Source organism: Trachurus trachurus, assembly GCF_905171665.1.
Source record: "Trachurus trachurus genome assembly, chromosome: 18".
Taxonomy (NCBI): domain Eukaryota; kingdom Metazoa; phylum Chordata; class Actinopteri; order Carangiformes; family Carangidae; genus Trachurus; species Trachurus trachurus.
This window is the reverse complement of record NC_139909.1, coordinates 8,139,407-8,164,260: the sequence shown is the minus strand read 5'-3', so window position 1 is coordinate 8,164,260 and position 24,854 is coordinate 8,139,407. Positions and strand designations below refer to the sequence as shown.

The 24,854-nt window shown below is 39.2% G+C and overlaps 2 long non-coding RNA genes across 2 annotated transcripts in view; both read left to right on the top strand.

Moving 5' to 3' along the window:
* The window catches only part of LOC311002144, a 475,958-nt gene that overhangs the window by 121,404 nt on the left and 329,700 nt on the right, over positions 1–24,854 (top strand). The window lies entirely within an intron of this gene.
* Positions 14,811–16,961, top strand: LOC311002255. Its single transcript, XR_014596235.1, has 5 exons — positions 14,811–14,974; positions 15,238–15,351; positions 15,574–15,662; positions 16,189–16,380; positions 16,800–16,961. It is a non-coding gene; the product is annotated as an uncharacterized lncRNA (long non-coding RNA).

The following is a 24,854-nucleotide window of genomic DNA, read 5'->3' as shown; positions in this document are numbered from 1 at the left end:
AGAGGTTGTGAGATCAAACCCCAGCTGAGTCAGAATAGATGTTGGGAAATACAGCCTGTGTCTTAGTGTGTACCTACCAATCGCTTACCACCAACTTCCACAGAAGTACATAGTAACTCCTGCTCACTTCCCCCACGTATTTTCACTTTCACGTCTTACTAACTAGGCTGCATCTTGGAGCATAACTTTTGTTATGTCCTACTTTGCCTGGATTTTCAGTGTAACTATTTCCCACCAACTTTCTCCAGTCTTACAGCACAACTCACGGCCACTTACTGTGTAATTCGTAGAACTCAAGGTGTAACTTTCTAATCAGTACCAGGTATATTGAATTAAAAAGTCTTATGTACAATATGAGCACAAGCTTTTGTCAGCAGGCAACCTTCACCCATATTCCAGGGATTTATTGTTTTGTCTCGTAGCCTATTAAATTGTATGATTTGGAATAAGAATATGTTGCGAAATAGGCACATATTATGGAAATTGGCTCAGAACAGGCTGGCTGGTATAGGAAACTTACCTCTCTCAAATGCACATGGAAGGATTGTATTGTCAACGAAACACAAACAATACAGTAATGTAGCCTACTTTACGGTGGCCTGGAGGTGCAAACCAACATTATAAAATCCGAAACACTTTCACAAAGCTTGAGACAAATTTACATTTTAGAAAACATTTTTACATATCACAAAACAAAATTACAAGTAATATATCGGAAGTGATAACGGGATCAGCCAGTACGAGTTGTTGTTGTTCATGGTGACCGAAGATGGACAGCGATCGGTGCTGTGACAGACCGGCAGTTGACTAGCATAAGTGACTTTGCCGCCGTCATTACCGGCACCGGTCCGGTGCCGTTACCGGCGGTATACTAGGCTGTGTTGAGTGTCGTGTATGTGTTGACCACTGCTGCACAGATAATTGCCCCTTTGGGGATAATAAAGACTGTTTGAACTTGAACTTGAATCTTGGGTCACCATGAACAACAACAACTCGTATTGGCTGCTCCCGTTATCACTTCCGGTAGTTGGTACATTTCCTTTCCGGTTGATATGTTACTTTTAAATTTGTTGTAGAAGTGTTTCAACACTTGTAAATTTGTCTTGGTGTTTGTAAAAGTGTTTTGTTTCTTGTAAATTTGTTTTGGGACTTGTAAATGTGTAATGGTAATGTAATTTTGTTTTATGATATGTAAAAATCATGATATGTTTATCTCAAGCTTTGTAGTGTTTCGGACTTTGTAATGTTGGTTTGCACCTCCAGGCCACCGTACTTCTGTGGAAGTTGGTGGAAAGTAGGTGGAAAGTGAATGGTAAGTACGCACTAAGATGCAGGCCGTATGCAGTGTTACCGGATGTTGCAATGCAGATATTTGTTGCCTACCTATTTTTTTTTTTTTTTGTTTCTTGTTACTCAGAAGTTTTTCCTCAGTCGATGTGAGGGTCTAAGGGCAGATGATGTTGTTGTGATGCCATGTGAAGCCCTTTGAGACAAACTGTTTGTAAAACCGGGCTATACAAATAAAATTGCCATGCCTTGCCTTGCCTAAATTTGTCCAAAATTGCCTGGCCCTGACCACAGCTGCAAAGCAGCTTTGATTTTCTGTGTTGTTTTTGTTTTGTTGATATTTTCTAAAACATACTGTATCTTAATAAACGTACAGACAGACCTTGTTCTGTGGTGCAGCACAGCAGGGAGGCCAGAGCTATAGAGAAATGAAACGTACAATGGTTGAAGATTTAAAAAAAAAAAAAAAAAAAAACTGACAAAAACCAATGTGTGAACACAGAGTAATGGACATTTGGTTAATTAGTTAAAACCAGTCGACTCACCGAGCAGCCACAGCAGAGATGTTTCCTCCATTATAACAGGATGGTGATGTTGGATCGACACTTTGACAAAAACATCACATCGAGTCAAACCCTCCTACTCCTTCCTCTGTAGCTGTAGGTGTTTGTGGTTTCCTCTAGAGAGACACTCAAGTACCGAAGTTTAACAATAGTATGATCATTGTCGCAACAATAAAACAGAGAAATTCAAGACTTTTCAACACTTTAAGAATTCAGACCAGGAGAAAGAAACCAGCCTGAGATATGGTCATCATCATCCATGCACGATGTTTTCACTCAATCAATCAATCAATCAATCAATCAATCAATCAATCAATCAATTTGTTTATTTTGGGCATGTCCATTAAATCATCATCATCGCACTTCATCAAGTAATACAATACACATGGCAGAAAGGGAAAGCGGGAGAAGCAAAAGCTTATCTAGTCCCGCCCCCATCAATGTTCACTAACATTGCACTAACTCCTGTTGTTATGCAACAATTTGAAGCTGCACTTTTGATCAAAAATAACCTGGGCTTTTATTACGTGTTAAATCACAAGGTATTATATTGACCAATTGATGATATTGATTGTTTTTCCTAAACCAAGTTTAGGTGTTGTTGGTAGAAACAAAGAGTGGTTTACTTCAGAGGAAGTGAGAGGTGAGGGGGAGGTAGGTTGGTACCTGACGTTTAAACCACTGAAATGGTTGTGGTCAAAGAGAAGAGAAGTGATACGTAGCTGCAGCTCTAAACTTTATCTCATTCTGAATCTGAAACACACATACACCTACATGTAATACACACATTTGCACTTTCCAAAAAATTATTGTAGCTCTTCTTTCCTTTAGAGAAATTAACATTTTATGATATGTGTTGGCCATTTGAAGGTATTTCATCAGGTAAAAGGGGCTGAGTGAGGTATAATCTGTCAAATATGAACCTCCTGAATGAAACACAGTCATTTTGAGGAAGAAAAAAAAAGCTTTAGCTTACAAGGATGTGGCTACGTTCACAGGTGGGGTCAGCAACACCAACAGACCAGAGTGAAGGCAAATTCTGAGGCGATGCAGGAAGAAGAATTTGAATTTGAATTTGTTTATTTTGATTAAAAAATTAAAAAATCAGGGGACAGTAATAGACACTTTCATGTAAATATGCAGGATTATAGCAATCAGATAATTTCCATACGAAATTATGGATGTCTTATTCTGAAGAAGAAGTTTATTAGGACTTGATCGATCCAGGAGAACAGAAGAGTCATCGACACAACATGAGTGTGTGATGCCACCTCAACTCTGAGGGGCCGGACCACAAATTCAGATCCTTAGCACTGGAAAGGGGCATCTAATTCATTCATCTAATTCTTCAAACACAGAGGAATTGACCTTTAACCACACAGGACTAAATGGAGGATTCAGATTCTTCTCTAACACTGTGGACGCAGTCACCAGTGTAAAGTCAGAACAGATGTAAATACATTTATTCTGTCAGTAGATGCTGTCTGAGGTGTTTTCACTACTTCGTCCACAACATACTGATCAAAGGCCGCTGATTTCAAACAAGGAACAACCTTGTTTTAATGGAGAGCTACTGAGGAATACAACACAATGATCACAGTGAAAAGCAACACTGTTGCCGCAGATATGACAAGAGAGGAGGCTGCTTTTTTCTGACAGCTGAAGATTGTAGGCCTACACCTTTATCCATTTAAGAGCAACAACAACATCGTTTTCATATATTTTACTGATTATTATTATTTTATTATCATTATTATCATTTAGCCTATTACATCAACGAAAGACATCAACTACAGAACACAGCCTAGAGCACTGGAAAAGAGAGTAACGACACCATCATTAACTCCCGTGGTAAGGGTTTTGCGCCCCGAGTGGCAGGATATGGGTATTGCAAAAGCGCCCAGAAAACCCATTCACTCCAATGTATGTGTGTTGCCCACTTGCTTGTAAATTGATGAAAACGGCCGTGTTTTTGTTTTTAGGTGTCTTGGTCATATCAAATTACACTTATAATTTGTTTATTACAAAATGTAGATTAAAACATTAATGTAGACAACTGTTTGTTTGTTTTTTTTACTCGCCTATGTGTTAATGTTTATCTGTAAAGGGTCCTCAATGATGCTATTAACGTGGGTGATCTATAAATGTCCTTAAATTATTGAAAATACCACACTTGCTCATTCACCAGAGATGTCATTTCTTGGGCGCTTTTGCAATACCCATATTCCTCCATCAGGAGGCGCTTCCATTGAACCAATGTGTGTCTTTTTTTTTCTTATTCAAAACTTTGTTTCACAATACAAAAACAGTTTTTCATGGTAAAATGCAATTAATAAAGCACATTTATATTATACGCCAGGGGGAATTTATAAGTTTACAACAACATTTTCAAGTTTTCACATATTGATAGACATGATTGGACCAATGCGTGTCGTTACTCTCTTTACACAGCCTACACAAACACAAATGAGTCAATGACAAACATAATATAGTATTACTTTTGGGTAAATACCATATACACTGTCGTAAATGGAAAAGTAAATCCCCGTCAATAATCTGTTTTAAAAATGAACTAAACAAATATTTTAGTTCCTTATATTTACTGGCAGATGGAAATGAAAAAATTAATGGTATGATGGAAATTGCAATACGATGTAATTTGTTTATTTGTGAAGAGTCCCAATAAGTAGGCTACAATGCCTTCAACTTGTGTTATATCTTTTATTTTATTTTATTTTTATTTTTTTCGCGCATTTAAAATAGCTGTTTATTATTCAGTGCCAAGCCTTGTAGATTTAATTTTCTGTTTTTTTTATTGTAAGAATAGTAATGTCTTTGGAAAAAAAGAATGCAACAGACTCTGATCACAGACCTGATAATCTGCCTCTTCTCCACAGGCAGCTGGAGGAAACCAGCTGGAGGAAAGGCAACTGGAGGAGGTGTGAACAGGAATTATGCCGACTGGTGCTGAAGCTAGTTCTCTTAATTAGTGACAGGGTAGCTGATAGCTGATTTAATCATTAGAATGTAGTAAACATATAATCACTAATGCCATGACAAGTTGCAGGTGTCAACAAGCAAACATGAACAGATAAACCTTTTCAGTGCTGTATTTTACTTACTACTACGTATTAATTGGTGACTACACTGGAGTCAAAATACTGTATTGACCTTGAATATAAGACAACCTCCCTTTTCAAAACCTGTTTTTGTAAAAAAATACTTTTTTAAGACAAAATCAAAGAAAAAATTTACCTTTTTAAAATCATGTTTTCAGTATCGGAGAAATAACAACTGGTAGATTGCAGCGTCTCCTGATCTGTACTGAGGCTGTTGTTGTTCTGACACATGAGTTGAATGACAGCTGTGTGGAAAACCACACTGCGTTGTTTGGTGTCACCTGCTGATTTGCATAGGCACATAAATACTGTATCTAGACCCCGAATATAAATATATACAAGTCTTTTTCAGACTTTTTTCACTGGAAAATATACTGTTTTATATTCAGGTCAATACGGTAGTGAATTTTAACACTATGAAACGAAACGTAGAAACTTGTGAAGTGGGAACAGCATCCTGGAGCTTATAGTCTAATTACAGAACGGTTTGCCAAAGAAAACATCTCAGGACTTTCTACAGATCACTCATTCATCCTGATGCTGTACATTATTTTTGTATAACTACATCAAGTTCACGATTAATGTCTAGAGAACAGTTATTTTGGATACAATGAAACGCGTCCACTGTGGCCTTCAACAGAAACACTGTCATCTAAAGACCTCTGACACTGATGTTCACCTTGCTCAGCCTTAGAGTAAGTAAGTACTTAGCACCCTTCTCAGTACTGATACACAGAGTGCTTCACAACGTAGATAAAACCATAATACAGTACATAACAATACGCAATAAAATATAGAAAGTACTGTGCATATTACATAGGAACAGCACAGATGAAAACATAGGAGAACATCAAGTGGCGCTTGATCGACCCGAGGGGGTCGAGCACATTCCACAGCCACAGCATCAAGAAGTGCAGCTACTTCCTGAGACTTGAACTCACTGTCGGTTTGATCAGGTCACATGACGTCTTCAAAGTGCCTTAAAAGATAAACCAGGTCACCTTATCCAAGTCTTCTGCTGTTATTTCTATTTCCTGTACCAACATCTGTATGCTTTGTGTTGTTTTACCTCTTTGATAGACCACATAAAACTGGAGATACGATTTAATTTGATAGTTTTAAAAAATGGTGGTTGAATGAGCTGATGAATGTACCTGAGACGACTGACATGGATGTATGTTTTCTGTGTAATTTTAGGCCCAATATGTAAATAATGTAGGTTAAACGGAAAAAAATAATATAAATGAAGTTGTGCTGAAAGAAAGATATGAAGCCATGGGCATGTTAGACATAGATGTGATGTATAAACCCCTTTGCACTTTTTACTTTGCACTGCTTTCACTACTTTACTTGCCACTTGGTGTCTTTGTATGTACTCTTTTTTTTGTTTTATAAATGTAATTTATCCTGTACGCTGCTGGTTCAGAATGTTTCATTCATTATTGTTTTTTAAAGCACTTTTTGTACCTGTCATCTCTTCCTCTTCAACCCAAGTGTTTCCTGTTTGCACTTGGTGAGATCTGTTGTCAATGTAAATGTTATTATGAGGAGAAGGTATCTGGTGGCAGATTAAAAGACTGAATAGGTCAGTATTTATGGTTGAAAGAGATTAGGGTATTTTTACGATGTATTATGAACAATGTTTTAAATGAAAAGGTTTGTCTGTTTAAAGTTTAAATGATTCTGTGAAGAAAAATAAATCTTGATTTGATCGTTTTTCTCTGTCTGTCTTTGGATCAGTGGTCACACCTGTGATTACATTTGAGTGCAGTGAATTATTTATTTGACTGTGTATTCAAGTGCTCGCCTGAGTACAGATAAAACACAGTCTACAGCGCTCCCTAGTGTTCAGACACAAGAACTGCAGTTTTGGCTCCAACAGCTGAAAATATCAATTAATGCATCAAAATAATCCAATAAATTGTGTTTGAAATTTGAGTAGACAAACTCTGATGCTAATTTATATGTTGGTTATGTAACAGTAACAAATAAATACGTAATACGGTCCTTTATTAATGAAACACATTACTAATTTGAAGACTATGTATCTATCAATGACACAGACAAGTCCAATACACCAATCAACACTGCAGCAGTTCAAACTGAATCCATATTGATTTTCTTTAGTACATTTTTAATAATGAGTTGTACATATGAAGTGAAGCTCTGATGGTGATAGTGGAGTTGACCTTCCTTCTTCTTCCTCTGTAGCTGTGGTTGGTCGTGTCGTGGTTTCCTCTACAGAGAAATGGTAAAATTAGTTCAACAATAGTTTGATAGTAACATTAAAAAAAACAGGGTAATGTACACGATGCGTTCACTGACAACCTCAATCAATATCTGAATCATTGCACAGTAGTATTATACATTATGTATTCTACCATAAAGATTATAAGCTGTATACCTGCCACATACTGTATAGCTCTGCTGACATTTGCAACGCCCACATTACAGTGGTTGACATATAAACCAGAAAAAACTACAAATATTATCTTTGAAAATTACTTTTTGTGTTGTCATGATTCTTAACTTTACAAATATATGTGTTCTTGAAGATTTTGCATTAAAATAAGCATTTTTTCATCAATTTGCTGTATGTATTTCATCAATTTGCTGAAAGCTATGTTAAATAAAATGAAAATGGGGTACTTTTTTCTTTTCTAACTGACTTCATCATATATTTTAATCATGACTGATCTGATATTTACACATTTCCTTGAGAAAAGTCACTATATTTTGGATTATTTTTCAAAATCATCATACAAAGGAGGACATCGCTCCTCAATCTTTCAAGATAGTTTAGAATAATAACTTTAACACAATGCTTGAGACTCTTGCTGGTTCTATTTTCCTTGTGTTCTGTGGGTATTTTCACAATTTATCACTAACAATGCTGTTTTCTTGTCACAATTGACATAAAGTGTCACGCCATAATACACTGTTCACTTCAGCCATAGTGACTGAGAACTCTTCTAAGTTGCCTTTTTGTCTTTCAACGTTACAGAATGCATTTCATTCTTATATTCTCTTTAGATATTCAGATATGCATTATAAACATGTCAATTACTGATTTTCTTTCATTATTATTCAGCTCTTCATAACGTGAAATTATGATTGCAAATGCAAGAAACATCAACTTTCAGGAGTTTTGTGTCCCCACCAATGTGACCAAAATCAAACCTACTCCCTTGTGTTTTAGCCACTATGAACGTAACTTAATAAATTATTTTCTCTTCTCTTTTTAACGCTCAGTTCGCTTTTGAGTACGTGTCCTTTCTTCCACACACCATCCGATTATGCAGGTCAATAGCCTACTTAACCAACCCTGTGTTCTGACCTGACTGGGCCGTCATCTCTCACTTTCTCAGCATTTAGAAATAGCACACCTAGATAGGCACGTCATTACTTTTAACCCATTTTCTTTCCACTGGGTTACATCTGGTTTAACCCACTGAAAGTTCAGCTGTTAAAGTGACGCGACACCTGATGGGTATACCATTGTAATGTAGGTTACTGCAAATAACAGGTGTAAGTACGGGTACAATATTCACCCGTGATCAAACTCTCTTTGTGTGAGACCAGATAACAAACCTGTGTCCACTCACCTGTCCAGATATTTCTCCTCATATTTCAAAATTGAGAGTCGCTGGGAACATTAAACCAAAGGTAAGGTGAACAGACCTTAAATAGTGTCTGGATATCAAAGGAATAACTTTATTATTATGATGTTTTAAAGTTTTTAAAGACTGAACATGTGTTTGCTCAACAGGATGTTTCTTCCACTCTGCCTTCTGTTGGTCCTCGGTTTGATGAGACCCGTCTCTTCATTTTCCTGTAAGTGTTGTTGTTGTTGTTGTTGTTGTTGTTGTCACTGTTTCATGAATGAGTTATTGTGTGAATTGTGTTGATTTTGTAAATGTTGAATTCTTTTGGTTTTTGATCAGGGTGTGATCCGATGTGGTGTAGAAGATTCTGGAAATAACAATGAAATGTCAATTTATTAGAATAAATTATTGTGCAGGAATATCCAAGAATAGAAAAGTAGGCTATATAATAAAATAGAAGTAAGTAAAAATATAATAAATAAATTATAAATGAACACAACACAAGTGTGAAAAGATGTGAACAAACCTTAAAAAAGAAAAAAGTTATGGGGGGTTATTGCACGTGTCAGAGAGTATATAACATTTTCATTTATTTATTTATTTTTTAATATAACAAAGGTCTCACAGATCAGAAAACATTTTAAAGATGATCTAACTGTCTAAGAAATGCTGAAATCACATTGGCTTCTGTTATTGATGATCCTGCACCTGGTTTAACCTCTCTCTCTCTCTCTCTCCATCAGATGAGATTATCACAGCTCGCCCTGGAGACAACGTCACTCTGGTGTGTGATGTTCCCATAGTCTACGCAACTGTAGCTCTGGTGATAATCAAACATGAGCATGATGGGAGATACCTTTTGTGCAGTGACGCAGGAAAAGGTTTTAATGATGACTGTATGTGGCTGTATAACCTTCAGATGGAGGGCGGCTACGTGCCTGTGCATATTCTAAATGTATCGATTAACAGCACAGGAAAATACGAGTGTCGTTTCATCATCTACAAGACGGTAATAGGCTCTTATGGAAAGACCACCTGGGACACTATGTCCAGCTACATCTACCTGAAAGTCTTAGGTGAGTGTTGGTGCAGAAACTTCCTGGTTATTGAACCACAGACTCTGTTCTGTTGTTCATCACTCATCACAGACCTGACAGCCGATCCCTGATAATCTGATAATCTGGGCCCAGTTGTTCAAAAAGTGTAATCTGGATCAAAACTATCTGGATTTTGAAATCCCTTTAACAATATTTTGTGAATATTTTCCCGAACAAATGAAACAAATGATCCAGTGGTTGGGGAAAAGTTCTTCAATTGTAGAATAATCAAAAGTTAACTTATTATTTACTTTATCACTGTTTTGGTTTAAAAAATCAGGTGCAAAATATAAATCCAATCAGATTAATTTTGAGCAACCGAGACCTGACATATGATAATCTGCTACTTCTCCACAGATCAAGCAGCTGGAGGTGAGAACGGGAGAGGAGACCTCGGCAATAAGGACGGAGGAAACAAGGACAAAGGAAAGGATGAAGACTTCAGCAATGAGGACGGAGGAAACAAGGACAAAGGAAAGGATGAAGACCTCAGCAATGAGGACGGAGGAAACAAGGACAAAGGAAAGGATGAAGACCTCAGCAATGAGGACGGAGGAAACAAGGACAAAGGAAAGGATGAAGACCTCAGCAATGAGGACGGAGGAAACAAGGACAAAGGAAAGGTTCACGATAGAGGAAACGTGAGTGGACTGTCTGACCACAAAGAAGTGGTGTTCTCGATAGTTCCCTTTATGGTTATAGTTGATGCTGTTGTAGTTGTTATGATCTTTAGAAACCGTAAGAGACAGGCAGCGCTGAATGTGCACTGTAAGAAATGTCCGTAGAAATTACGGTAAAAAACTGTCAAATAGCAACAGTAAAATACCGTAAAATCAAAAATAGTATATCACTGTAGTAAATACACTGAATTACCGTAAATCAAGATACAGTAAATAACTTTAAATTTTACGGTCTTACTAAGTAGAAAATATGGAATTTTACTGTGAATGTTGTAAAAAGTTCGCAAAATTCACGGTAAAATACCATAATGTCACAAGCGTGTAATTACCGTAAAATTGACGGTATCATTCTGTCTGAATTACAGATTTTGCTGGTGTTTACGTTTAAATTTACGGTACACAACCATTAAATCATACCATCATTTCTATAGAAAGTAGAATGTTAAAAAGTATGGTATCAGGACAGGCTGTGGTCACGTGGGCATTGTTCGGGTCATGGACGGCTCCACACCGGGGCTAGGGGGTGCTATAGCCCCGTCAAAAATCTGTTTAGCCCCAGTTAAGCCCCCTCAAGAATTTTATTTCATATTATAAAACATGTATATTAAGTTAAAAAAACAATTGCAATCATTCCATTGTATATTTTAATATATATATATTAAGTTTAAAAAATCCAATCCCCGCTTGCCTGTTTCCCATTGATTAGTATAGCCCAGAGTGTAGACGTGTGTGTGAGCGTCTCTTGTCACCATGGATACACGAGCGTTCGGCTAGGCTGGCTAGCTAGTCGCTGCCTGCAATCTCCATGCCTGCAATATGGATCGTTTCCTTATTAAAAGAAAAAGAGTGGTAGAAGAAGATGAAAAAGGAGGAGATAAACCAAAAAATGATTCTGAGGGAGGAACTGCTGCCGCTGAGCCAGAACCTGCAGCACCAGAGCAGTCCATCGCCGCAAGCTGCTCTACCGGCCCTGCCGGCCCTGCCGGCCCTGCCTGCGCCGCTGACACAGGTACCGCTCCCTCTGATCTAAGTCAGTCACCTGCTGAAGAACCAAGGCGGCCTCTTCTCCGGCGTTATCCGGCCACGAAAGTGGGACACCAAGACCGCTACTTCAATCGTAGGTGGTATGACGACTACAAATGGCTGGAGTATTCAATTTCAAAAGATCGTGTTTTCTGCTTTGCCTGCCGCCACTTTCAACGCCCAGGAAACCACGGAGAGAAGGCAGCATTTATTCATGATGGCTACCAGAATTGGAAGAAAGCAACAAGTTCGTTCAAGACACACAATACTAGTGTGGAGCATAAATATGCTATGGCAGCGTGGAATGAGTGGACTATTCATAAAGAGTCTGGCTCAACAATATGCAATGCTCTGAGTGATGGACATGCAAAAATAGTCCAAGAGAATAGAGAGTATATGAGAGCAGTTGTGGAGTCACTGCGTTTCACTGCATACCAGGGGCTTTCACAGAGAGGAGACACAGAGGATGACACGGCTGTCAACCAGGGAAATTTCCTCGAACTTTTACATGTCATAGGGAAATTTGACAAAACAGTTGCACAGAAAATATCAGATAATCCAAGAAATGCGAAGTACACGCATCATGATATACAGAATGAAATCCTGGACATCATGGCAAATATGATTAGAGATCAGATAAGTGGTGAAATACATAATGCTGAATTATTTGCCTTGATGGTTGATGAAAGTAAGGACCTGAGTAAAACAGAACAAGTGTCTGTCGTGGTGCGCTACCTGAAAAATGAAAAGGTTGTGGAAGAATTTCTCCATTTCACACCAGCTGATGGTTTAGATGCTCAGTCACTTTTTGCTACGATCAAAGACACACTCAGTAAATGTAACATTGATCACACCGCCTGTATTGCTCAGTGCTACGACGGCGCTGCCGTAATGTCCGGGGTTCACAACGGAGTCCAAGAGAAATTCAGAGAAGAGGTACCGCAGGCAATATACATTCATTGTCATGCACACCGCCTCAATCTTGTTTTGGTGGACTGTGTCAGAAACGTGAAGCCAGCCGGGGATTTTTTTGTTATTGTGCAAGACATGTACAAGTTTTTCTCAGGCTCGTTTGTCCATGCCCATTTCATTAAAAAGCAAAGGGAAATTGAGCCCTCACAGCAGCCAATTGAACTTAAAAAACTGTCTGACACGCGCTGGTCCTGCCAGTACTACTCGTTGTGGGCTGTGCAAAAAACCCTACCCGCCATCATTGCAACCTTAAATGACATTAAAGCGCAACCAAATCCACGCAGAGCCACTGACGCGCGGTCATTACTCTCACTCATTGATGCTGAATTCATCCTCAACCTCATTCTGTTTGAGGATCTTTTTCGTACAGCAAAGTTCATGTCTGACACTCTGCAGTCCCCCAGTATTTTGCTGGAGACTGCCACTGACCTCGCGCACTCGGTAATCGCGGGCCTAAAAGAAAAGCGCACAGAGGAGTCTTGGAGAGCCATATGGAGCAAGGCAGAGGCCCTGTGCGCCAACGTCGGTGTCGCAAAACCACCAAAGCTCCCACAAGAAAAGAGACAATCCCAAAAACCTCACCACCTGCAGGACTATGTAGTTGAAGCTCCAACTCAAACAAAACATCCATCCATGTCCTCTCCAGAAGAACTGAGAGAATCCTCATTCTACCCTGTCATTGACCGACTAGTGAATGAAATGACACGACGGTTTTCAACAGAGGCAGGTGCAGTTCTAATGGGCACGTCAGCCCTCAACCCGCAAAATGCCACATTCCTCGAAAAGGAAAGCCTTGAACCCATGGCACAGTTATATGGGATCAAAAAGGACAACCTGCTGGCTGAGGTGCACCAAATGCGCCGGCTCTTGCAGAGAAAAAAAGAACAAGGTGAAGCAGTCAGCAGCACAGTGGAATTTCTGTCCATGGTTAAACCTTTCAAAGACTCATTTGAGGACATATATAAACTTTTACGCATAGCTGTTACACTGCCTGTAACGTCCGCTTCATGTGAGCGCAGTTTTTCCTGCATGCGGCGCGTAAAAACCTACCTGAGGAACAGGATGGCAAACCCGCGACTCAGCAACCTGGCCTGCCTGTCCATACACGCAGAACGAACCAAGGCCCTGGATGTCCAGAAGATTATAGACTCATTTGCACTTAACCACAGCAACAGACGCATCGTCCTCTTATAAAACAACTCTGGTGAGTTTTCCCCTGACGTTGCGATACATTTGATGTGATGATGTGAGATTTAATCTGTTACACTGTAACGATTTGCACAGCAGGACGTGCCATGTATTTTTTGTTTGCAGTATGTAATCACCAAGATTGTGATGAGCATGTTCTAAGTGTGTGCTTTGCCAATTTAACAGGCACAGGGTGTTTGTTGTTTCTTCTCGCTGTGGCTATTAGGCCTAATTCCATGTTTTACTGTAGCCTATGTTGTATGAAGTTGTTCTCGTTGCGGCTGCATTTTGTAGCCTTGTTAATTTCGTCCTCTTATAAATCAACTTTGGTGCGTTTTCCCCTGATGTTGCGATACATTTGATGTGATGATGTGATGAAACTGTTCTCGTTGCGGCTGCATTTTGTAGCCTTATTAATTTCACTGTTATTTCATGATGTTGTGATCAAAGACAATATTGCCAATGCACAGTTGTTAGTTTTCATTAAATGCAATGGAATAAATACATTTGTCGCATTTTGGGTAGTCTATTGTTTGGTTATTGGCAGGCGCGTGGTCGCTGTCCGGTGCTGAATCTGTCACTTTTTTACTTTTGTGAAACATTTTTTCCATTGCTTTATTGTGGTCGCTTGTATGAGGCTTAGTTATTTTATTGAATATTCTTTGGCCAGATTCAATTATAAAATACTCCAATATGCTTGTGCTGTGTATCATATACTGCTTTTATTGAAAAAAGAGAACCATAAAGTTACCAATCATGTAAATCGATTATTTTTTTTAGCACCCTCACGTATTGGTCAAGCCCCCCCTTAGCACCGGTAGAAAAAAAATCCTGGCGCCGTCCATGGTTCGGGTCGATGTGAAGCACTTAATGCAATAGAAAAACTACATGTTGTCAAAACAGAATTAAGATAAGATTAAGATACTAAGTCAAAATAACATGTAATAGCCTATATGTAACATATATTTCAGAATAAATGTGCAAAAGAGTTTAGACATAAATATATATTTTTTTAAAATACAAACATCTCTATTGTACAAACATGTAGTCTCCATAACATACCTACACACAGTAAAAAAAAAAAGAAAGAAAAAAGGAAAAAAAGAAGAAGCTTGAGTCAGCTCTGGCTTGGGTGACCTACAGGTGACCCAGCAGTAACCATAGTAACCCATTTGTTGGGTCAACGGTTGGTTTGCTGCGCGCCACCAAGATCCGTTATTTTTGGCCGGAGCGCCGTTACAACCTGGTTACAACCAAGCTGCTCTGTTGTCAGCCAAAGACGACATAAGTAAAGTGGATTAATTTTATTTTTGATGGAAATGCCCCAGCTTCAGTCTGCAAAAAAGTCTGACTGCTTCAGCAACGAGTGTCAGTGGATCGGACTGGACTTTCTCAGGTTGGATCGATACCAACTGTCCGTGGAAAAGCTACAGATGAACTGTAAGTATTTAAAAATGAGCATGGTTTGTGTTACTTTGGCCGTTTAGCACATGAGCTAGGCTAACGCTAACGATGGCTAGGCTAACGCTAACGACCGTTATGCTAATACAGCTAACGGTCTATTGTTATGCTAATAACGATAACGGTCGTTATGCTAACGCTAACGGTGGATCGTTAAGCTAATAACGCTGACTACTATAGCATGAGACTAGCGTGAGAGACAGGACCTGAGAGTAACCAGAGTTTTTGTGTTTTCTAATCAGAGTAAAGTATGTGGAAGCTAACGTTAGCACATGGAGATAGACGGTCTGAAGAGGAGCCTTGCTCTCATGGAGGTGCAGAAGTTCCTAAGGGAGGCCAACATCATTACTGTTAAGGTAAAGTTATGTGTTACTGTGTTTGTGTGGAAGAGGGAAAATACACCGGCCTAAAACTGCCTTGTTCAGATATCCATGTAGCTACTTCTGTCCATTATCATTATTACTGAAGTGTTACATGAGTTCATTTTGTGTTCAACATATACTATATTTGTACAGAACCATCCCATCCTTAGTTGTACACATTTTTAACACTACAAAATCATTTTACCTTCTCCTCAGCATGGTGCAGCTGGAGAATGCAAGGCAGCCTACTTTGCAGGAATGTGGCATGGCCAGTACATCTTCAGCGTTATCAACACTCAGCTTCAGTGAGTACATTTAAATTGATAGGCTTCTGAACTGGTGCTGCCATTAGCCTAAATGTTTTTGTTTCTTCATACCTGTCAAATATTTACATGGCCACATCAATAATTATGTCTCCCATTTATGTCTACTACCCTATTATCTGGAGTTCCTTAAGGATAAATCCTCGGAACTATCCTTAAAAAAAAACATCAAAATCACTGATTTAATGTCAAATCCAAAGGATTGTGTGTTTTCAGCTGTAGCCTCCACAGTTTCTCCCTCAATCTCTCTCAATCTATTAGATCTGCTAAATCTGTTAACTGTTTTAAGCGCCTCCTGAAATCATATTTATTGGTTGGCCTTTCTATTAGATTTTTTAAACCTACTCTTCATTCACCATTTTTTTTTTCTGTTCCAACTTCTTTTATTAATGTTTTGTTTGTTGTTGTTGTTGCTGCAGGAAGCACTTTGCAACAGTGTGCTATATAATAATAATTATCATTATCATTAACAATGTTTTCTTTGTTGTCTTTCTTTGTCTGGTTGCAGAGAGGTTCATGCCAGTCCACAGTAAACACCTGATTGAAGACTGCTGGTGAATTTTCAAGCAGGAATGATGACAACACCTGCCCAAAGTTTCTTCAACATTGTACCATGTCTGTATGAGACTCTGTCCCACCTGTCTTCAGTCAAGTCTGGACCCAATGACTCAAACACCAGTCTTGTCAAGGCTAATTAGAGGTAAGCAATGGTTTATGTCAGTGTAGCAAATGAGTAGATGCAAGCACAACTCAAACTTCACTCAATCGATCTCCCACAAATGCACGGTGCCAACAGCTTCATACAAACATACAGTAGAAAAAAAATCTGTATTACGGACAGGATTCAGGATTTTGGCTGCAATTCGACAAGGGTGAAACAAATACTGATGATCATTTAGTCCTGAAAAGTGACAGTTTCTACCTTTTACACTAATACAATAAAATAAATGAAATACTCCTGATGACCTGCAAAACTATATTCCAGAGTGCTGGTTTCATTCTATGTATAGCTCATTGGAGCTCAGTTTAACAACAGAAGGCTGAATTTATCTCTGTAGGCACCATGCTCAGGCACTGCATCAATCTAACCTTTGCTTTGTTTCTGTTTTCTGGCTGCAGAGAGGATCATGCCAGTCTACAGTGGACACCAAATGGACAATATATGAGTCTTCAAGCAGAACTGGTGACTGCTGGATGCTTTAAGTTCCAGTTTCTTGAACACCATGTATATGTTAAGAGCCCTCTTCAGCCAAGTCTGGACTCAGTGACTCATTAGTGTTGATCAACACAGGACAAGTGGCTCCTTTTTTCATTATGTTTATTTCTTCTATCATGGACTATCCTTCTTCATATGTATGGACACACACTGTCTTTTCAAGATGTCAACACTGCCTTGTGAGTATACTGGACAAGTTCTGTTTTTCACAGAGAATGTGTATATGCAAAGAGAGGTTCTTAAAGTTTATCAATTATAGTCTGTACTTTGGTTTACAATGGGCTTAAAGTACAATTCCAGGCGAATTCAACTCGGGGGTGTATTTTCCTATCATTTTAGGTCTAGAAGAAGGAATCTGAAGATTTTCAGTTTAATCGCTCCCGTTTTGCAGTAGTTGCGTCTGTTCCCGCATCGCCACGGCAGCGATGAATGGGAGTGGATGTAAGTTCCGCTGTTTAGGCTGTTTCCAGCCCTCAAAGCCGCAAATTTTTCCCACAGACAGCGTCAGATGGCTACTCAAACATGCACCGAGAAGTTTATTTAAGCAAGCAAGCCGACATGTTTGTAAAACTAGATCTAATTCAAAGTCTCCCGGAGTCTCGCGCGAGACCCAGTTGCCGTGCTCGGTGTGTTCAGGTGCAGTAGGAAAGCTACAGTTTGTGTCATAAACACAGGAATATCAACTCTTTACTTGCTTCAAGTAAAAAAAAACTTCTCAGCGCATGTTTGAGTAGCCACCTGACGCTGTCTGTGGAAAAAAATGTACACTTGAAGCAAGTCAAGAGTTGGTATTCCTGTGTTTATGACACAAACGATAGCTCCAACTGCACCTGAATACACCAGCACTGCAACTTCGGGCTCGCGCAAGACTCTGGGAGACTTTGAATTAGATCTAGTTTTACAAACATGTCGGCTTGCTTGAAGTAAATAAACTTCTCGGTGCATGTTTGAGTCTCCATCTTACGCTGTCTGTGGAAAAAAATTGCGGCTTTGAGGGATGGAAACAGCCTAAACAGCGGAACTTACATCCACTCCCATTCATTGCTGCCGTGGCGATGCGGGGACAGACGCAACTACCGCAAAACAGGAGCGATTAAACTGAAAATCTTAAGATTCCTTCTTTTAGACCTAAAATGATAGGAAAATACACCCCCGAGTTGAATTCGCCTGGAATTGTCCTTTAATTGGTTATTTCCTTAATAATTTACCATTTGCATTTTCTGACTGTAAAATCTACACCAACAAACTGTAATTCCATTATGTGTTGTACCGTATTTTTTACGGTGAAATTCTGGCAACCACAGCTGCCAGTATTTTACCGTGAATTTTGCAATAAAATACCGTACTATATCTTACAGTTTTACCGTGTTTTTTCACTGATGGACTGTAATTAGGTTTACAGTATATCCGTTATTTTTAAAAGAATTTACCGTAAACAGGTTTATATTATAACTGTTATTTTTACAGCAAATTACCGTAAACAAATAACAGTTCTCTACTGTGAAATTTACGGTTGCCAAAACAGCATACCGTAATGTGTAATACATTGTGACCGTATTTTCTACGGTAAAATTCTGGCAACCACAGCTGCCAGTATTTTACCGTAAATTCTACGGAATTTTTTTTACAGTGTGGGCCAACCTCCTGCTGACGGCGTCAACGAAACTCTGGTGTAAAAGCAACACACACACACACACACACACACACACACACACACACACACACACACACACACACACACACACACACACACACAGGTGTTTGTGAGCTATAAAACCACCTCTAACGTGTCTGTGCAAGTGGGCTGTGGTGTCTAGATGTGAATATATAATGTAACACAGCTGCTCACATCAACACAAGCTTTTTGCATTGGGGTCAATGTTGATTGGCTATAATATTTTGTAAAAAAAAAAATAAAAAAAAAAAACTAAACTGAAGTACTGCATATTTTTAAATGAAAAGTTTTATCTTTATCTTTTAAGTTTGTTATAAAAAATATATATTTGTACATAGCCTAGTGCTTTTATTTTTTTTCATACTCGTTTGTTGTTTGCACCTCGGGGTCGGAGGGGGACACAATTTCAATCCTCTAACAATAAAGCTGGCTTTTGACTTGGTTTTCCTTTGTTTAATAGTTGTATTAAGAGTTTCCGTCTTGCAAATAATGTTAAATTTGAAGTTACAAAAACTAAAATTCAAATTTATGACTTTAAATATCAGTTAAGGCATCTTAATAATCCAATGAATTAATACCATTGGACCACATACTGTACATTTAATAATTGTAAAATGAATTTATGTTTAATATTTTTATTTTGTTTGATATTTTCAATGTAGGATTTATTCATTACTTTTTTAATAAAAGATTTTCAATATATTGTGGGTTTTTTCTTTTGATTGATACTTTATTTATCCCCAAGGGGAAATTAGTTCATTTTTAAAGATATGCTAACCACTTATCACATAGTAACATAAAATTATCAAAAACTTGATGGTGATTGTGGAGTTGACCCTCCTTCTAACTCTGTAGCTGTGGTTGGTTGTGTCGTGGTTTCCTCTACAGAGAAACGGTAAAATTAGTTCAACAACAGTTTGATAGTAACATTAAAAAAAAAACACGGTAATTGTACACGATGCGTTCACTGACAACCTCAATCAATATCTGAATCATTGCACAGTAGTATTATACATTACATATTCTACCATAAAGATTATAAGCTGTATACCTGCCACATACTGTATAGCTCTGCTGACACTTGCAACGCCCACATTACAGTGGTTGACATATAAGCCAGAAAAAACTACAAATATTATCTCTGAAAATTACTTTTTGTGTTGTCATGATTCTTAACTTTACAAATATATGTGTTCTTGAAGATTTTGCATCAAAATAAGCATTTTTTCTTCAATTTCCTGTATGTATTTCATCAATTTGCTGAAAGCTATGTTAAATAAAATGAAAATGGGGTACTTTTTTCTTTTCTAAGTGACTTAATCATATATTTTAATCATGACTGATCTGATATTTAACATTTCCTTGAGAAAAGTCACTATATTTTGGATTGTTTTCCAAAATCATCATGCAAAGGAGGACATCGCTCCTCAATCTTTCAAGATAGTTGAGAATAATAACTTTAACACAATGCTTGAGACTCTTGCTGGTTCTATTTTCCTTGTGTTCTGTGGGTATTTTCACAATTTATCACTAACAATGCTGTTTTCTTGTCACAATTCTGAACGTCGCACCAAATGACACGAGTGTCACGCCGTAATGCACGGTTCACTTCAGCCATAAGTTGCCTTTTTGTCTTTCAGCATTACAGAATACATTTAATTCTTATATTCTTTTTAGATATTCAGATATGCATTATAAACATGCTGATTTTTTTTCATTATTACTCAGCTCTACATAACATTAAATTATGATTGCAAATGCAAAATATATCAACTTTCAGGAGTGCTGCCTTGGAGCACTTTTGTGACCCCACCAATGTCAAAATTAAACCTACTCCTTTTAGCAACTATAACGCAACTTGATAAATAATTTTCTCTTCTCTTTTTAATGCTCAGTTCGCTTTTGAGTAGCCTATATTGTTTCTCACAGTCAAGGCAAGGGCGCCACCTCATGGCATGGTTATTGATTACTATTATATCACAGTCACAGTAAACAGCTCTTCTTTGACTGTCAACCAGGGCCGTTGTATAGGGGAGAAAGGTGATGATAATTCTAGGGGCCCAGCACCCAGTGGGGCCCATAAAAAACCCCAGTAGTCTAATCTTTGTATGACTGAATTATTCTGCATAAGACCCTGACTAATACTCATAGTACACTGTAAAAACTCAACATCTTTCCAAGAATATTTGTCTTATTTCTTGTCCAAATGTCTCATTTCTAGTCAAAACTAATCTCTTTCCACTTAAAATAAGACTAATAACCTAAAAAATTAACTTGTTTTTAGATCATTTTCACTTGTTTCAAACAAATCTTCACTTGAAATAAGTAGAAAAATCTGCCAGTGAAAGTAAGTTTTTTGTGCTTGTAATAAGAAAGAAAAACTTGCTCCACTATCAGATTTTTTCTACTTATTCCAAGTGAAAATATGCTTGAAAGAAGGAAAAAGTGTCTAAAAACGACATCACAGCGGCAGCAGCCGGTCTGCTGACGTGCTCGGTCGGCCTACCTCTGTCGTCGATCCCAGCGGAGGAAACGGTAGCTAATTAACTTACCCGTAGGTTTTTAGAGGTTTACCACCGGCTGGTTAAATTATGTTTAGGAGATAAATGTTCATCTCATTGATGAAATCTAACAATTGTAGCAGTAGCATTAGTTTATTGTTTGAATGAAAAGTGAATCTTCATGTGTGGACAGAGAGCAGTACTGCCTGGTTACGGTCCGCGGTTCTGTAGACGGGCTGGAGGGGCTGTCATCGTGCTCTGAGGTGACTCAGAAATTACCGTAAAGCAGCACCTCTTGTCTGTGACGTCATCATGTTTTTTGAACAGCTTTTTAGAACAGAAAAGTGAACTTAAAAAATCCAATATTCAGCCAAGTGCATTTTATTGCTTCCCCCTTTTGATAATAATATTCAAATTACTTGACAAAAAATTATTTCCAGAGAAAAGTGGATTTTTAGGGGTGTATCCCGCATTGACTCCCATTCATTCTGCACTCGCCTGCGAGCGCCCCCACATGGACAGAGACGTGTACCGAAAACCCGGAAGTAGGACGAGAGTGGCACTTCTCCTCAATATTAGAAATTCTCTGGCAACACTGCCTGACTGTTTTGTATTGTCCACGGTCAATGTTCTGACTGTGATTGGAACTTTTAAATAAAGTTTGGAGAAAAAAAAAAAAAAAAAAAAAGAGGAGTTGGCAACACTGGGGCTCGGGACGGGTCTCCTGGCTGCCAGGAACAACAAAGACTTTGAGTAAAATGTCTGAGGTGGAGTTTCTGAGAGGATTTGTTACCGAGAGACTCGCCGCCGCCTCCCAGGAAATCTTAGCGGCCGTGGACAGAGTCGTAGCCGGATACGAGGCGGAGGCTTCGGGCTTCAGACAGGAGATCGAGCGGCAGAGGAACCTGCTGGATGTTCTCCTGCAGCCTCGAGTCGTCCTCAACAAAACCGGTTGGTGATTCAGTTTTAGATCATTTCACCTCAAAGTTGTGGTTTGTAGAGAAAGAGGACACATTGTACTACATTTATCTTCTAACTTTTATGTATTGTACAACGGGGAGCAGCGCAGGAATTTCACGAGGCCCTCGTGGCCCTCGTGAAATTCCTGCGCTGCTCCCCATTGTACAATTGTTGATAGCCACATAAAGTCGGGGAGTTACACACACCTGGAGGTGTGGCAGTATTCTGGAATAAGAATATGAATATGATATGATCCATTTGTTAATGTTTTAAGATTGAATGTCGACTGGGCCATTGGGCTTGAAATCAATTTAAAAAGAAGTTTACACTCATAAATATTTATACACCTTATGAGTCTCGTGAATTTGAGGATGAATTTTTGAGTAGATTAGCAACCATACATTCCTTCATTGAGGATAATGGTTCATCTTCTGACTTTGTTGTTGGGGATTTTAACGCTGATTTGTCTGATCAGAAATCTTTATTTGCTAAACACCTGCTACAATTTTGTAGTGATGACAATCTCATATTATCCAGTAAAATCTTCCTGCCTGACAACAGTTTTACCTATGTCAGTGAAGCCTGGCACACAACTTCGTGGCTTGACCACTGCTTGTGTACAGCAGATGCCCATGCAGCTATAGATAACATGGATATATATTATGGAATGGCTACTACTGATCATATACCAATTGTCATCTCCTTGAATGTTGAAATACCATTGCTTGTTGATAAAGTTGCTGACACTAATAGTGGAAGGTTGGATTGGTCAAATCTGACTAAAGAGGATTTAAATCGATATTTTATTGAAACTGAAAACTTGTTAAAGCAGATATCAGTGGAATGTTTTTGTTAATATAAGTCCTAAATAGTCCTATTTTCCGTCAGCAATCACTTACATGAAGTATTTCAGCCTAAACACGAGTCTCTCCGTCACTCTGCTCTGCTGTAACCCGAGGAGAAAATTTTCCTTGTGGGATACAAGTGTTATCCAATGAGGAGAGAGAACGGCATGAAGGGCTGTGTGTGCAGCCAAGGGATGCGCGTGAATGTGGTGACGTAGCACGAGGACCAATTGATGCCTGACAAGGGCGGGGGCTGCTAACTCATGGTGCGTTCAAAGAAACTCGTACTTTGTGTTTTTCCTTCCTGTGAAGTCATACCAGTTCGATCTGGTACGAGTTCACGGGTCGGAAGTTACGAGTGGCCGTTATAGGGAACTTTCACAGACAACAGGATGGTAAAAACACGAGCTACGGGTTACCTGGAACGCTACCAAGTCGTAGTTGTGACTTGAAGCTGTAACTTACGGTTTCAAAAGCCTGCCTTGAACGCAGCATTAGCCGAAACGGCCGTGAAGCTGATATCTGCTTTAAGTAATATTGAGTTGCCTATTGATGCTCTTCTGTGTTTTAACATGAACTGTAAAAATCCAAATCATAGTATCAAACTCTGTGGTATGTATGACAATATTGTGGCTGCCCTTAATGCTTCTAGTAAGCCCTTAAGTAAACATAAAAACAAGGCTTGTAACATCAAACCTGGATGGAATGACTTTGTAGCTGAACAGCATGCTGCAGCGAGAGAAGCTTTCAAGCTCTGGTCACATGCTGGTAGGCCTAGACAAGGGACATTATTTGAGCATAAAAAACTTACCAATGCAAAATATAAATATGCACTACGTTTTATTAAAGGTGCTCGAGGCAAGATCGAGGAATAAAACTCACTAGCGATACAACGGCCGTAGCGGCCGTCAGGGTTACTGCAGCCATCAGCCAAGCTGGTGCGGGAGCGCGCATCAACTCTCCACAGCAGTGCAGCTGATGCTGTGACAGTGACACTGTGGCTGAATTGGAAACGGCGTAACGTTACTATACCAGTGTTTTCCATTAATCAGCCGCCACAGTTTCGTTTGGGTCCACCGCAGCAGTCTCTCACAGAAAAAAAGAACAGCTTTCACTATCTCTCATCTCTGCCAGTCAGCCCCTCTACCTGCCTAAATATGGTGATTTTTGTACGTACAGAGCCCCAAGGCTGCGCTGCTCACACACACCTGAAGCTTCACTTTTCATTCAAATGAAGTAATGCGACTGCCACAGTGCCACTGTTAGATTTCATCAATGAGACCACCGTTTATATCTCCTAAAAACAATTCAACCAGCCGGCAGAAAACCTCTAAAAACCTGTGGGGAAGTTACTGGGCTCGTTTTCTTTCCTGGGAGGAGGACAGCTGCTGCCCGGCCGATGAGCTCAGCTCCCCGGCTGCAGCCTCTGTGACGAGCCGCTGCTGCTGCTGCTGCTGCTGCTGCTGCGTGTGTGGCTCTGCACTCCTCCGAAAAATGTCGGAGCAAATCTAGTACTTACAGACGTTATTTGGATGAACTGACAACAGATTGGGAATCTAAACCGTCACTTTCTCGCATGAAAAAATATTAAAATGTAAGAAAGTGACGTTATTTCTCTACTCGCTGCTCACATGACTGTTCAGGCTGCAAGACATCCGCCGACCGCTGGTGGCAAGCGGTGGAAAGCCGAACTGTCGAGGACGCGCATGCAGCGCCATTTGACGTCACATCCGCGGACAGCACGGGAAATTCGGACCCAGAATTGCAGCGCATTATGCAGCACACAGCCTGTTCAAGGCAACGGAGAGATACGCGAGTGGGCTCATTCTTTTTGGTTTTGAACGCTTCATCGCCCATTAGCAGTAAAAAACTTAAAACGCATGTGCATTTCTTGCCTCATGAACCTTTAAAAGACATGAGAACAAAATGAGAGCTGATTCACTTGGCAGGAAGTTGAGGGATAATAATCCCTATGAT